Genomic DNA, 12,632 nt, shown 5'->3' with positions numbered 1-12,632 from the left:
GCCTTCTCTTCTCATTTACATTTGAGAGATACTATACTTACTGTATTTATAAGGACTCTCTAAGTCATTTTATCATTTTGTCTTTGGGTGGATGACTTTCTTTTGCAGGATTTGATACCACAAACAAATGCACTCATAACCTGTATCCCATTACCACACACAGATTTGATGCTTAATTCTGAGTGGTCCCAGTGCTAGTCTTACTAGGATTATTGTTCTATTCTTGCCAAAAAGATTTTCAGTCTTGAATAGCAGCCTTGCTCATTGAAGAGGCCCTAAGGAAATATTTTGAGTGTTTTATAATCTTAGCAGTTGCAATCCAATAAATCGTCATAAGATCAGCTTTGTGAACTGAGAATGTGCTTCTCCTAATTTTATTGTTTACTAATTAAGGAAAGCCTTGAGCTGTTTGCTATATCCAAGACATTTCAAAAACTAAAACTTTCCCAGGCTATAGATCAGTCTGAATATGCAGAGTATCTCTATCTATATGATGACAGTCTTTGCTCCATGGTTATTTGTTGGCTTGTTGTGGTGTGATTTTTGGCTGTTATGCTCACAGCAGAAACATCTGCAGCCTGCCATTAAAAAGTAATTGCTGTAATTTAAGCTGCAGCTGTTTTATTTTAGTTTTTCAAACAATTCTCTTATAGTTGTGAAATAAAATTTGTTAAAAAAAATGTGTTGTTTGGATTTCTGCATTATTGTAAACTGTTTTCATTTAAGGCTTAATTATAAATAAATACAAGAATACTATAAGGGGTTTTTCCCTCGGTACAGTTCCAGACTTGTTGGACCTATGTCAAGGTGCATTGTGACTTGGCACTATAGTAAGATACTTTTAATTACATTTTTTAATTTTTTTATATTATTTCTCTAAATGGGTTGCCACCTGCAAATCATGCTCCAGCTATGATTTAAGGTTAAGCTGACAGACCTCTTTTTCATGTGCTTTTGTGTTTGGGTTGCTGTCTGTGGTGCTGATCCTGCATTGTTGGAGATGCTCTAGGTGTGGTAGTATAGTGCTAGGATTTATTAGTCATCAAGATAAGGCCATATTAATCATCATTTAATGGGATTGATTCTTTACATTTTATAAAAAAATACAATGAACTGCAGAATGTTTAAAATAATACTTCTGAAATGGTTGACGTTTATAATTGTACAAATGTCTCAGTATTGGTAGTATGCATTTACATAGCAGTAACAGATGTTTATACAATGCAGTTTTGCAAGTGTGGTGACCTTTAAAACATGGTCTCTTTATGTTGAGCAACTGCTACAGAGGTCTTTCTTTATTTCCTGAGAAAATCAACAAAGCACATCAAAGGTATTCACAGGAATTTCCTATAAGCAAAATCTATTGGTGTGGTTCAAATCAAAATTTTTAGATTTATAAAACATTATACAACTCATGCAGAAATGTGTAATTGTTTAAAGGAACCATAAATTATGATTATAAATACCTGAGTCATGTTACAACAAATCCACTCTGGACACACTCTAATCCTGTTTTCTTTTCTCTAGCTGTTGGCTTAATAACTTCTTCCCTGCTGCCCATAAAGAACAGTAATATGACTCTAGTCAAAAAGATTCTTCTAGTTGCTGCCTGGTTTTAAAAAAAAGCTTATTTTTTCTCACTGTTCCATTTCTTTTTCCCAGCTCATTCACCTCGATCAAGAATCTGTTTCTCACTTCTTTTAACTTATTATTCTTTATAGCTGTTATAGCTAGAGTTTGCATTTATTATGGATGTACATTGGTAGGTATTGGATGTACATTGGTATTTTTACAACATGCACAGATAATGTTTCCTTGAAATTGCAATAGATGCGATCACCAAAACTACACAAAAAGAATTATAATTTCCCCCCCCACACTAATACTTGCTTTTACAGCAAATCATCCGAGGTGCTCCTCCCTGCCACCGTGGCTTGGCTCAGGGAACACATGCTAGGACATGTCGGCGCTGGAATGCCAGCAGTCTTTCACAAAGCTTGATTTCTATTATAACCCTGTGTTGACAGATTGCACATTAGATGCAAACTGTTTCATAATGAGTCACTAATGTTCAAATGAAGAAGTTAAGGCGACAAGGACTACTTGTAATTAGTGAAGCAGTCAGCATGATATTCAGCATTTAGCATCCCCCTCAGGCTAAATTAGATGAGTTGAAAATTTTTGAGCAGTGAAGTGAAATTGGGAATTTACTTTGGCTTGTCTCCAAGGGGGGCAAAAGTGCTCTATGCATATTTTTGGCAACTCAACCCAACTTCTCTTTATGAATCTTTTTTTATTTTATTTTTTTAAGACAACTGGTCTAATTTCATAGAGCCTGCAGGATGTATTGTGACATATAAAAAACTCAAATATGGATGTGTCTGAAGTATCCATGACAACCAGAAACTTTGCTTTGCTTTGGAGTTGTTTCAGAATGATATGGTGTGAACATTCGTTTTGGAGGGAAAACCTGAGTTTGGCATTTAAATAGAATTTCAGCCCACAGTGAACTGGCATCCCATCTAGTGTGCCTTCAGCCCTAGTGTTCACGGGATTGGCTCTGACTTCTCTGCAGCCCCAAATAGTATATAGTGGTTACTAAAAACAAATTATTTCTTAAAGGTACAGACTACAGATTAAAATACCTTTATTAATACCACTGTATCATGAGCTTTAGGGATGGTGGAATAAATAATTTGATAATGATTGGTAGTATATTGCACAGCTTTTTGTATGGATATATTTGCTTTGATATCATCATTCTGTTAGTAATCTGTGGCAAAAAAAGATATCTCTGGAAAATCCACATGCAGATATATATATATATATATATATATATATATATATATATATATATATATATATATATATATATATATATATATATATATATATATATATATATATATATATAGAGAGAGAGAGAGAGAGAGAGAGAGAGAGAGAGAGAAATTTTTTTGTTCTGTTTGCCTTTCTCTTATCTTTTTTCAATATTTTTGCTGGTTTATTAGATTATGAAAGAGAGTCACTTTTTCGCTTTGAAAGACTTTCAGAAAAAATGACAACCTATGGAGATAAAAAAGTAGCTATTGCCAATTGCATAAAGCAGAGGTTCTGATAAGCATGTATTTTAGAGTATAAACTATATACAATTTAGTGATAAAGAGAGAAAGATGGATGGATGGCATTGCTGAGATTGACATAGAGTGTGAACCGCAGATAGATATGGTGTGTCAGAGAGAGGTGATGAAGTAAAACAGGAATATAAAAAAAAGCAAGATGAAAGAATTTATACAGAGACAGTATATCTACACATCCAACAGAAAGGAAAATGTAATGTCTTTTCTTTTGGCAGAGTGCCTGAGTGACGTCTTTGGCTTTCCTACTGCCTTAATAAAGCTGAATCTGTAAATGTTTTTTGTGTGTCCATGTCCATTTAAATGTCATTGTATCTTTCCTGTAACTTTCCTAATTACTGACAGCACTCAGGCTGCAAAGCTTTTATTTTTACACACTGAAATAACTCCCATTAAATGGAAATAAAGGTAATGCTTCTTTATGCTTGAAATGGAAAGAACAAAATGTGCATTTGTGCATGAAATAAAATGGAGGTGAAATACAGTGAAAAGCATAAACCATTCAGAGCTGTGCGCCACTGCATTGACTCGCTCCAGATGCTAAGAGGCATGAGCTTTATGACTCCCTCTGGCATCTTCCAGATTGACCTTCACTAAAGTGGATGATTTAATGGTCTGTGAAGGACCTCGCTCTAAGATTGAAGGAAGTGGAAAAGTGTTAAGATGCTGGTACTGTGTATTTATCAAAAGCCATGAACCTTGAATTTGAAAACAATGCTGTTTATTGTAGCATAAAGCCCCCTGACTTTGCCCACAACTGATACACTTTCTGTCATGACTTCACTTAGTGCTGGGACAATTGAAACAGCATTTGTTCTTGTTTTGTTTAGTTTTTTTGGATCAGATGAACTTATGTTCAGTGTTCATAAAGGAATTTTTTTATCTGCTTTTTTTCTTTTTCTTTTTTTTTTAAAGACATTGTATAGCACACTTAAGATTATTGGGCCTCAGATAATTCAGTTTGTTGACATGCAGAAACATGCATACATACATACATGGAGAATATCAAATTGTTAATAAATTGTTAATTTTTGAATATTTGAGATCAAGCTTGGTCCTGATGTGTTGGTAATGGCTGCATATTATTAAATTATTAAACACTTTAGAAAGGTTAATCAGTGTCTCTAAGGGAGAAATAATGTCACATTGCATTAAAGTAATACTTATAGTATTAAACACTTACAATAGAAGCTGCAGCTTTCGACTGAATAAATGAGCTCTTTTAAATGTATGCATCAGTTATACTGACAGTGAATGTTGAGAATTATGAACAGAATTATCACATATTTTACACACATTGGCTTCACATGGAGGTAGGCTACCTTTCATGAGAAGTTAGCTACAGAATGTGAGATCATGTTTTATTAAGGCTGTGATGCTGGATCACTTTGCTGGGATTTTAGTAAATGAGCCTTGCCCCTGGCTGAGGATTCACTGGCGGAGCAGCAGATATACTCTTTCAGCCATGTTTAATCTTACCTCATTTTGCCTTCAAATCAATGTCAAATAAATGGTCACATTTAAATATACAATCTTATTTATAATTCACAAGTCAAACACAGAGGTTATTTTTATGAGCACTTTACACAATTATGGAATACACTATATGGAGAAAAGTTTGTGGACACATGACTATTCGTATGTGCTTTTTGAGCATCCCGTTTCACATTTTGTTGCTGTGATAACAATATTCACTCTTCTAGGAAGATGTATCACTAGATTTTTCGCATTTTTTCTCATCCAGCCACAGGGTGTTAATAAAGTCAGGTACAGATGTACGGTGAGGAGGCCTGAGTGCAATCAGTGTTCTTATTCACCCTAAAATTGTTCAATGCCAGAACTCTATGGAGCTTGCTTTGTGCACAGGGGCATTGTCATGCAAGTTTCTGTCTCCTAGTTTGATTTAAGGGACGTTTTAATGAATTACATTCAAAGAGATTCCATACCATTGTGTGCCTTCAACTATGTGGTAACAGTTTGGGGAAGAACCACATATGGTTGGGGAAGTCAGGTGCCCCATTACTGTAATCCATATAGTGTATGTTGGTGCTACTCAGAGTAATACTTTTTAATCTGAGTTAGTTGTTTGGCTTTGTGTTTGAATTCATCTTTTCATGGATGCAAATAATGCAAGAGTTGAAGTTGTACACAATACCTAATATGGTTCTAAAATAAATAAAAATTCACATCAGAAAAAAAACAGATTAAGGTAGATTCCAGAGTGGCAGTGCGCACAGGCTAGTGAGATCAAGCTGGCAGCTCACACACTTGGCCGGCGTACTGTAATAAGGGCGCTCTTCAGACGCTGGCCACGTGGCTGTGCCTCTCGGTTCTCATTAAGAGGCCTGTCAGTCAGGGAGCTGCTGGAGCTGCATACTCTGGAGCTTTCTCCACCATCACAAGACATAATGACGCTTGGCATCACTGAGTAGGAAGTGGGATTAATGAATTGCAAATGTCTGCAAATTAATATGTTTAATGGGGAGCAGTCGTCGCCCATAAACCCTCCACCTCTGTGGCAGCGAGTGATTGTACTTCCGTTGCCTTCATTATTTAAGGTCATATGGTTGTAAGAGCATGAATATGGATCAAATTACAATATGGATGATTGCTGCCCCCTCTTGACTGACATGTTTTGGGATGCCTCTTTTGACCTGTATTTTTATTCGCATTTAGCAGTGGCCACTGGAGTGTGCCAGATGTGATTATTATTATTTTTTTTTTAATGAAGTAGTTGTGATGTTAATGGAGGACATATGAAATTCACTAACAGTGATTAAGCACAGCATTGAGCTACTGGTGCTTTTTATTTTTATTTTTTTAAATAGATTTTTCCCTTAAATTGGCTCTAAAATGTAGAAGAGGCAATCTTTAACCGAAACAATAATAGTTTTCGGTAGGTTTTTAATGTTCTGCTTGTATTATCATGAAAGGATTAAAAATGAATTTAGTGTTTAAATAAAACCAGGAATATTGATACATAAAACTAAGTCTTCAAGAATTTAATGAAGATTCTAGGCTGAATGCCCACATGAAAAAACTGACATTGTTAAATCTATGGAACACTGATATTCAGCTTTTTCCCCTCCTTAAACAGCAAGGCGTTTTTATCTTAGTGCAATTAATTGCATAATATAAAGTGCAACAACCATTATTCTAGATACTGTGTCTGAAGTACCTCAAAGCATGATGTAATTTTTTTTCTTCTGGTCAGCACTTCCCAAAAGAGCAATGGGAAGTCCAAGTAATGAGAAGTGTGTGCACCAGTGTAAGGGTGTAGCTGGCTGGTTGTTTGGATTTCTAGGCAACGTAGCATTAATGACATATCTTCATTCCAGGAGAAATAACCACATTTTTGCTGGGAATTATATGCAGTTTTTAGCTCCACTGGGTAGAGGTGAATATCCGAGGAAAAGCCATCTTCGGTTCTGAAAGCAGATTGGCTTTTAATACTCACTCAGAGTTCCTGGAAGCTATTATGTGATTACAGAAAATCCGATTCGTCTCCTGCTCATTTCCATAGAGAACAAGTAGTGCATCCAGACATTTTTGTAAAACTCCCAAAGGCAGGAAATGATTGGGTTGTTTCATATTTAATGATACTAATTGCTTACTTTTTCTTACTAATTACTTATGGCCTAGTTGGGCATGATATGTGTTTGATGTTTTGCCTGCTTTGAACAAACTGTCATCAAATAAAAGCAATTTAAAGATGACTGGAACCACTGTGTTTGCACTGAACACTGTCTTTGTGGATGTATTTAATTTGTGCACTGAGAAAGACTGGCAGTGCACAATTGTGCATAAGAAAAAAATGTATTAAAAAAATAACCTCATGATGTAATTAGTTTTGGAGGTTGGAGGAAAGAGCATTCCAGCAGGCAGTGGCAGTAGGGTAGATCAGCAAAGGAAAATAATTCTTTATATAACTTGTCATTTTCTTTTGAACCCATGCTTGTGTCAGCGTTCTGTTCATACTACTTAATACATAATAGGCCTCATCTGCTCATGCCACATCAGCACTGTTTCCATCAGCACTGTCACTTTTTGCATCATCATTTGGATAAACTGCATATATTTCCCCACTTAGTGCAAAAAGTACATGACTTATGTAGTGACAATTAGATTTAATACTAATGTGGTACTTAATGTGGTATTTGCATAATCTTGTGAATGAGGTGCACAGATTTGAAAGAAACTTATAAATGCATGACTGCACTTTCATAATGTCCTGTCTACTGAATCAGCCATGGCAAGGATTTATGCATTTTCCACCTAACAACGTGACTTCTCAAGAATGTTTCTAGATTGAGATTGTCTGGTTTTCTTTTTTCTCATGAAACATTTTTCCTTTTTTCTTCCCCTAAACATTTTCTGTGTCAATTTGCGAATATTCCTGGAACATTTACTGCCTTCCACATGTCTAACCTGGATATAATGTTTACTGACTAAAGACAAATACAAAAAAAAGGATATTACTAGTATATTTTGCCATTTTTGCCAAGTGAATACTCCTAAACGCTTGCTAATCCAACATTGACAAAAATTAAGATTAAATATTCATTCATTCATTTTCTCCCGCTTATCCGTAATTCGGGTCGCGGGGGCAGCAGTCTTAGCAGGCCCCCGCCTTTGACTGCTGCCCAATCCAAAGATTAAATATTTCTGACAGAACTCTTGTTTATAGTCACTCACTCCAGCTACCCAGAAAGTGCATACATTTCGTTTGGATCACATGCTATATGCACAATGTAATTAATTTGTAGAGCTTTGCATGTACAGCGTATACTGTAAATTTACACTTGTGTGCAAGATGATTAGTCATTTTACTGACAAGGGATGATTTCAGAAGTTTCTATTTGAGTGTGAAGAATAACCTGATGAATCTTAAGGCCTCATTGTGATTACAGTTTTTAATCAGGACTCCGGAAGGGCTCCTCTGAACAGAACCTGAATAACGAGTGTGTATTTACAGATTTGATGAGAGCTCAATGCTCTTCTCTGCCTACATTCAAATTGGGAGGAAGAGTGTGGGACCAGAGGTGATCTGGGACAGGTGTGTGTGTGGGAGTTTTCTGTAATGGAAAGACTGGTGAGTGGGGGATGCTTGCTGTGTTGCTATGGTGAAGCTGTCCTTTTAATTTCAACCATATTGTGTGGGTGGTAATACACAGTATTTGTGCGCATTTGGACTGAACCAAATTATCTGAATGTAAGCTAATTATCTATAAGTTGGAAAGGGTGTTGTTGATGCAATTCGCCTGCGTCTTGCTGGTCAGTGGTTCCAGTTTGCTCTTGTGCCTGTTGTGAAAGCGGTTTTAGTGATGTGTTTATAGCAAATGACTTAATTATTCCTGAGGGTGTCTCTGCTTTCTTTTATTCTTTGCGAAAACAATGGTTTGAACACAGGCATGTTATAAATAGCTTTGCAATTTGTGTAAATCTCTTTTCCATCAGTGTGAGACATGCTTAATAGAGACATGGTATGAGCTGCATAGTCGCTAACACACACTCCTCTTTTTCTGATTCTCTTTTTCATAGATTTCAATGTAGATGAAGACAGCTGTACATGATTATGGCTTCATATGGTTCCTGGTCAGTCATAATACATTTGTGTTTGTGTCTTTGATCTGTGTGAAAATTTGTTATTGTAAATAAACATTTCTCGTTAATATTACAGTAAAGCAATTTTTTTGAATGAGTAAACTTGCTTTATGGGGACACCAGTACCTATAGATTTCTGATGGGTTTTCCACATAATTAAACAATATAGATAAAACAACAATAGAGATGTTTGTGTGTCTGTGTGTGAGAGAGAGAGAGAGAGAGAGAGAGAGAGAGAGAGAGAGATTTGTTTTGTTTTCTCCAATCAAGTGGTCTTTAATGTAGCAGCTAGACATGGGTACAGAATTAGTAGATTCTCTAGTATAGGCTGTGTGTGTTGCATGTGTTTTATGTTTCAAACCATGTAAATGCCTGTGCATGTATAGGTGTTGATGTGGAGAGGTAGGGGAAGTAGAGGAAGAGAGGGAAAGGGTGTGTGTGTGTGTGTGTGTGTGTGTGTGTGTGTGTGTGTGTGTGTGTGTGTGTGTGTGTGTGTGGGGTGCTATGTGGGGTGTTAAGGCTCATTGAGGCCAACAAGCTCCAGCATGTTTTCCTCTTTTTTTCCTTTACACACACACACACACACACACACACACACACACACACACACACACACAGAGAGAGAGAGAGAGAGAGAGAGAGAGAGAGAGAGAGAGAGAGAGAGAGAGAGACAAAACCTACGCCTCTGTAGAAATAGCCTGACAGTTTTTTCCTCTTACAGTTTGTGAGCCTCCGTTTTGTTTATTGTCAAGGATGGATGTCTAGTGCACAACAATATATTCATTTTTCTGAATACATGGAACTAGGGGCTATAAAGAAAGGTTTTATTGCATATTAAACATTTGTCCACAGAGAAACCTGAATGATAATGATCCCTGTTTTCTCTGGGGAAGAAAATGTACATTTTATCCTAAAGTCCAGCTATGTCATTGTGCATTTTGAAGGCAGATTCTTCAGCAGATATTTAGCTTTTTGCAGACTTGTGTCCTGCTGTGCTCATGCTGGGAGTAATAATGGATAAATGGGGGAAAGCTGGTTAAAAACTGGGTAATGACTTCTTCCCTATCTCCATGCTAAATGTATCTTAGATCTAAGATGAAATGATGAAACAAATCACTTTGACACATGGTCTTATTTGTGACACAATATAAATGTATTTTATTTTTTACAAAATTCGGAGTATGTGCAGCAATGAATTATAGATGACTGCACTAGTTCTGCCATGTTTTATGTTAGGATCTGACTTACATCATAGAGCTCTGTGAAAAACGACACCAGATGCAAAGGCACTTTAATTCCTTCATACATGTCGAGCTGACTGTATGCCACTGTTTTGTATTCCTTTGTGCAGTGGGTTTTAGTTAGAGATAATTTTTTAAATTCCCTGTGTTGCACATATAAAGAATCTTAAAGGACCATATGCTGTTCTGACAGAGCTGCCCTGCCAGCAGTTATGTTTACTCAGGTGAGAATGCTTTCACTGTACTGCATACACCAGCATACAGGAAGCATCTTTTCATCATACACCAGATGTAATGGAGAAAAATTAAAAATAAGCCATAGTACACCAAAGGACTGTTGAATTCTTGATCCTGATTGGTCAAAGATTAGTTGACCTAATTTCAGATGAATTAATCTGAGATTAGTTCCAACAAATCACAGGTTTACACTTAAACGTGTGTTCTAATATGTTATTGTTTCTATAATACTATATACTCTAGCATGTGTGAACTTACAGTAAGATGGCTCATTAATAAATGGATAAAATGTAATATGGGTAATATTTACTTATTGGGGACATTTATTTTTATTTTTTACATATTTGGCCATTTTAGAAGGGGAAAAATTAAAAGTAGTTTCTTTGTTTGTCTTGGAAAAGCATTCAGAACAAAAAGGCCTTTGTGGTTTCTCCATAATATGACAAGCTTCTTATTTTTGTTGAGAGGAAAACTCTTTGTAGCTGTTATAATGCATGTGTTGACAGGAATTAGTTTGTTTCATGTGTATTCCACAACATTGAATGTAGATGGATGAAATGTAACTGTAAATGGTGTCCTTTCAAGTGTGCATACTTTTCTTTTGCACAAAAAAGGCTTCAGATATTATATTGATCTAATGCTTAGCCTTTAAACCCACCCATTAAGGCTGCTATGTATGTGGAGCATTTATGTCAGCCGGCTATGACAGACACACACCGTCTGTTTCATTGTCTCTTATATTGGCCTCTTCATTGACCAGCTGCTAATAACCAATGATCTTGGATTAAATCTAAAGGCTTGAAGGCCTAAATGTAATTTAAGTGTACTTGTCATTTTGCTTAATATTTAAATTGTCTATTTTATTATTTCATATGACCCCATTCACATCAATTCCTTTGTAGTGCCCACTGTAAAAAGTAAAAACAACAACAACAAAAAAGGTATTAAAGGTATAAAGCTAGCAGCGGTTCTGTTCTGTTTCATATACTATATAAGGACCATTAAATGAGCTTCACATTAGGCCAGAGTTTGGACAAGGCATACCCAGACAGACAGAACTCATATTATGCCCAAGGCCTATAAACTCTTTGCTCATCTCAGCTAAACTTAGCCTTCATGTGCTCTTGATTTCAAACCAAATCTTTCTAAATATTTGGGCAAATATTAAAGCATCTTAGAAAGGTCTGGAGGGTGTTTTCTCCCAACCGGTAACTAGTGGTTGCTTTTAAAATTCTCCATTTGTGTGTGTTTGCAAGCCACCAATGTGTACCTGTGGTGGAATTCAGGTGGGTTGGATCTAGTCCACACAACCAGGCGTGTGTTTGAGATGCTCATATGAGGTGAAAGTGTAAAGTTATGCAAAGAATTGAAGGGATTCCAAACAGGGGAAAAAGATTATTTGCATTTTAGGTACTCTTGAACTAAACATTCATTGTGGCCCATTACATGTATATGCCACACACTCGATTACATATATATATATATATATATATATATATATATATATATATATATATATATATATATATATACAGTGAGGAAAATAAGTATTTGAACACCCTGCTATTTTGCAAGTTCTCCCACTTAGAAATCATGGAGGTCTGAAATTGTCATCATATGTGCATGTCCACTGTGAGAGACATAATCTAAAAAAAAAAATCCAGAAATCACAATGTATGATTTTGTTAAATATTTATTTGTATGATACAGCTGCAAATAAGTATTTGAACACCTGAGAAAGTCAATGTTAATATTTGGAACAATAGCATTTGTTTGCAATTATAGAGGTCAAACGTTTCCTGTAGTTTTTCACCAGGTTTGCACACACTGCAGGAGGGATTTTGGCCCACTCCTCCACACAGATCTTCTCTAGATCAGTCAGGTTTCTGGCCTGTCGCTAAGAAACAAGGAGTTTGAGCTCCCTCCAAAGATTCTCTATTGGGTTTAGGTCTGGAGACTGGCTAGGCCACGCCAGAACCTTGATATGCTTCTTACAGAGCCACTCCTTGGTTATCCTGGCTGTGTGCTTCGGGTCATTGTCATGTTGGAAGACCCAGCTTCGACCCATCTTCAATGCTCTAACTGAGGGAAGGAGGTTGTTCCCCAAAATCTCGCAATACATGGCCCTGGTCATCCTCTCCTTAATACAGTGCAGTCGCCCTGTCCCATGTGCAGAAAAACACCCCCAAAGCATGATGCTACCACCCCCATGCTTCACAGTAGGGATGGTGTTCTTGGGGTGGTACTCATCATTCTTCTTCCTCCAAACACGTTTAGTGGAATTATGACCCAAAAGTTCTATTTTGGTCTCATCTGACCACATGACTTTCTCCCATGACTCCTCTGGATCATCTAGGGTTAGTCATTGGCAAACTTAAGACATGCCTGGACATGTGCTGGTTTAAGCAGGGGA

General features: G+C 36.6%; 1 protein-coding gene across 2 annotated transcripts in view; it reads left to right on the top strand.

Moving 5' to 3' along the window:
• The window catches only part of ndst2b (N-deacetylase/N-sulfotransferase (heparan glucosaminyl) 2b), a 56,787-nt gene that overhangs the window by 10,543 nt on the left and 33,612 nt on the right, over positions 1 to 12,632 (top strand). Inside the window, exon 2 of one of the 2 annotated variants that reach the window (XM_083555877.1) lies at positions 8,679 to 8,732. The exons of the other annotated variant lie outside the window; for it this stretch is intronic. The gene's annotated coding sequence lies outside the window, so the exon portion shown is untranslated. The remainder of the gene's footprint in view (positions 1 to 8,678; positions 8,733 to 12,632) is intronic. 2 annotated transcript variants of the gene reach the window in all.

Source organism: Silurus aristotelis, assembly GCF_946808225.1.
Source record: "Silurus aristotelis genome assembly, chromosome: 12".
In the NCBI taxonomy this organism is placed as follows: Eukaryota; Metazoa; Chordata; class Actinopteri; order Siluriformes; family Siluridae; genus Silurus; species Silurus aristotelis.
The sequence above is the reverse complement of the archived record's forward strand: the minus strand, read 5'-3'. Positions and strand labels throughout refer to the sequence as shown.